At 48.5% G+C, this 3954-nt stretch overlaps 1 long non-coding RNA gene across 1 annotated transcript; it reads right to left on the bottom strand.

Annotated features, from left to right (window-relative positions):
* Positions 1–1121: 1121 nt before the first annotated feature.
* On the bottom strand, positions 1122–2338 carry LOC125514103. The gene is made up of 2 exons (XR_007286262.1): positions 1623–2338; positions 1122–1529 (listed from the first exon to the last, which is right to left on the bottom strand). It is a non-coding gene; the product is annotated as an uncharacterized LOC125514103 (long non-coding RNA).
* Positions 2339–3954: the final 1616 nt, after the last annotated feature.

The raw sequence follows: 3954 nt of genomic DNA, 5'->3' as shown, positions 1-3954 counted from the left end.
TCATTTTTTATTTGAACTTCTTAGCTTTATTGGCTAGTAATGTGAAAACCTTTTTATAAACGTCGAACCGCTCCGTTTTATAAACTAGAACTTCTACTTTTGTCTTGATTTTTAAATGTACCAAGTTTTTAGTTGACCTTCTCAGATTTATTTTTAAAACGAAGGAAATCTATTTTTCTACAAACATTTTTAACTACTTTTTTATTTGAACTTCTTGCTCAATTTTCTTTGAACTTCTCCATTTGTATTTTAGATATCATGGACAAAATTTGATCATGTATGTACTAGTTAGCATTTCCATTTGTTTTGAACTTATCGTTTGTTGTTCTTGAACTTCCTCTTTTTGCGCTTGTGTTATCTTAATTTGAAGCTCCCCTTTTTATTTTTAACATGGAAATCTAAGCCCTTTTATAAACATTGAACGGCTCTCCTATTTTCGTTCAAACTTCTTGGTTTTTATTCTTTAGTGACGGGGAGAATACGGGTATTTTTATGAACATCAAACAACTCCGTTGCTTTAAATTGGACTTCTTAATTTTTATTCTCTAGTAATGGTGAAAATCCGAGTTTTATAACAAACACTTGAACTACTCCATTAATTTAATTTGAACTTCTTTGTTTTTTAGAAATGGGAATGTGCTTTTTGTATAAACTTTTGATCTGCTCTATAGTTTTAATTTGAACTTCTTTGTTATTTTTTAGAAACAAGGCAATACAAGGTTTTTATAATCATTGAACTCTTTTATGTTTTTCCAAATTGAATATCATGATTTTGTAGTTTTCAAACAGTAAAAATCCAAATATTTTATTCTTGTTATTTAGACACAAGGAAAATCTGATTCTTTTATTAACATCGAACTGCTCGCCTTTTTACATTTGAACCTCCTTGTTTTTTTTAGAAAAAAATCGTTCTTCTATAAACACAAGTTGTTGTCTATTATTTTTAAAGTCCAAGAAGCGGCGTAGCGTGATGCCGGGCATGGGGAAGATGAACGAAGCTGTCAATTGGTTAAGCGGTGTCCGACAGGGTCGCCCCGGAGGACGGCGGCGGAGAACGACTCCGTTGGCCGTGAGCAGGAGGAAATCCCTGCATGCAACTTCCTGTGCCTCGCACAAACTACTAACCAAACTCATACAAACTCAATACAAAAATCGCACAAAGTCCTGCACCGATGTTTCTGTGTATCAAATTAGAACATAATTAAAAGGGGGTATATTTCTACAGAAATCCAATCAGAATCATATCTATTTTTCTTGTGCACATAATGAGAGAGAGAGGAACGTAAAAAAGAAAGTGTCAGCTTGTACTAGCAGCACCAGTAGCAAAATATTGAGAGGAAGGTGGAAGCAACAGTAACACCGGGGAACAATAGCACGGGGCAGCACCACTAGCAAGAGAGAGTGCGTGCATCAACAGCAGCAGAACTGCGTCCGCATGCGAGAACCCAGGAGCAGCTGTCATTGCTCATCCTCTCTCTCCCATTCTCCCGGTCGAACAGACTACTGAAGAGAACCAGCAGCCATAGCGCCTTTGCAAAGAGAGCAAGTAATAGATGGTCGATCAAAGGTCAGCGGTACTGGTGCCATGCGCTCGCTTGAACAGAGGAGGAAATTATGCTCACCCAACGATCTTGAACTTGAAGAGAGTAGAGGAGGAGAGGAAAAATTCCAACCCCAACGTATTTGAACGGGTAAGGGACGGCCAACGCCATGGGCACATGAAGTTCAGCTCCTTCAGATGGGGAAGAAGTAGGGTGGGGAACTGCACCGTATCAGGGAGGGGAGGCACTCGGCCCCGCGGTGGCAGGCGGACGGGGCTTGGGCGACGGGGGAGGAGCTCCATGGCGGCGGTTGGAGGATCTCAGCCACGCGGCGGGGCGGGGATCTTACGGTGCGTGGGTGGGCGCGGTGGCGGGGATCCAATGCGCCTGTGGCACGTTGGTGGTGCCGGAGGACAGCGGGGTGGCGGCGCGGTCATCGCAGCGGGCGGATCCAGGGACGGCGGCGGATGTATCCCAGGGGCGGGGCGACGCAGTGGTTGAAGCAGGGGGAGATGGCCACCGCGGTCGAACCAGGGGAGGGGGGGAGATGGCTGTGGTGCGGGATCCTGGTCTACCGCGGCGCGCTTCACCGGAGCCAGGGTCGTGGCCGGGGCTGGGGCCGGCGCCGGAAGGGGTGGGTTGGGGCGCCTCCGCGCAGGTAGGTGCGGGACGGCGGGTGGAGGGTGGGAGGTCGGGGTGTTGGGCGGATCGGCAGCCGCGGCGGCGGTGCGCCGGGTGGGTAGGGATCGAGGGGTGGGGAGAGTGATAGGTGCGGGAGGTGGGGGACGGTTTGTTGTTTTTTTCCCTTCTGCGAGATCTCAGGAACATGGAATCGCAGCTATATAGGACGTGTTGTGATCCAAATAGTTATTCTAATTTCAAGATTAGAATAGTGTCACTCTTTCTAGGATTAGAATATATGTTCATTCATGACATTCAGCGCCCGTATACTCTGGTACGGCTAATACGCTAGGGGCTTAAGCATACCTCATAATACGCCGTGAGAAGTCCGAACACTTTCGACAGTGCGGCACCCCAAACTTATAGCATTATATGCATCAGCTCCGAATCATGTTTTGGGTCAATAGTTGGGTTTGCCCGGCTCCCATGTTTTGCTACCTTACGTTTCGCTATATCGGCTAAGGTGACACTGGGAGAACTACTGCGATTGTGCCCCAGTTCAGCTGGGCTAAGCACCTTAGTAAAGAAAGCTAAAACTGACTGTCATGATAAGGCGAGAGCTGGTTGCTGTTCGAGAGGTCTCGAGTCCCAAAAGACTTATACTGCTTAGAGCGAGGAGTTGGCTTTGTTCGGCTTAAGGCGTGCATAGCGCCCCGAATTCGGCCTTCTGAATACTAGGGGCTTCGCCAAAATTTAAAATTGTAGAATTCTATGGCTAAGTGAGATTGATAAAGCATTATAGTCCGGTTGCCTTATTCGTTGTGCTGAGCACCTCCCTCGAAGGACCCAACAATGGGAAAAAGAGTGCTCAGGTTTATCCCGAACACCCCAGCACTCGTGGCATGGGGGCAGAAGCCGACGACTGGCCATCTCTCAGATTTGATAAACAGCCGCACAGAAGGTAATATTTTAAATTCAAATAAGCGTTGCATAGCGCATATGAACAAGTTTTCATAATACAGGAGCACCCGAGCAAGTTTATTCAAAAATTATATCCTTCGCACACTCGTCCACCACAAGACGGACACCCTTCAGGAAACCCTCATAATACATCTCAGGGTGGCGATGCTCCTTTCCCTGCGGCGGCCCCTCCTTCACCAGCTTCTCGGCGTCCATCTTGGCCCAGTGCACCTTCGCACGGGCAAAGGCCCGGCGTGCACCTTCGATGCAGACGGACCGCTTTATGGCCTCCAGCCGTGGGCAGGCATCCACAAGCCGCCTCACCAGGCCAAAGTAGCTGTTGGGAAGGGAGTCGCCAGGCCACATCCGGACTATAAGGCCCCTCATGGCCTGTTCGGCCTCCTTGTGCAGCTCGACCAGTTGCTTCTGCTGGTCGCTCATAGGCATCGGGTGTTCGGTCCCAGTATACTGAGATCAGAACAGCTTCTCCGTCGAGCTTCCCTCCTTGGCCTGGTAAAATTTCACGGCATCCGACACGCTGCGGGGCAAATCTGGGAATGCTCCTGGAGAGCTCCGGACTTGGGTAAGTAACAAGTAATTTACTTTCACATACTTGCTTTGCATATTGAATGCCTTACCCGCCGCTATCCTCCTCATCGCCTCAATCTCCTGGAGGGCCTTTTGGGCTTCGGCCTTGGCATGCTTTGTGCTCTCGAGGGCCGCGGCAAGCTCGGACTCTCGCGTCTTCGAGTCAAGCTCCAAAGCCTCGTGCTTCTTCACGAGAGCCTGGAGCTCTTGCTGCACCTCGCCCACCCGTGCCTCTTGTTTCTCC

The sequence above is a fragment of the Triticum urartu genome, chromosome 6, assembly GCF_003073215.2.
Source record: "Triticum urartu cultivar G1812 chromosome 6, Tu2.1, whole genome shotgun sequence".
Classification (NCBI taxonomy): domain Eukaryota; kingdom Viridiplantae; phylum Streptophyta; class Magnoliopsida; order Poales; family Poaceae; genus Triticum; species Triticum urartu.
The sequence above is the reverse complement of the archived record's forward strand: the minus strand, read 5'-3'. Positions and strand labels throughout refer to the sequence as shown.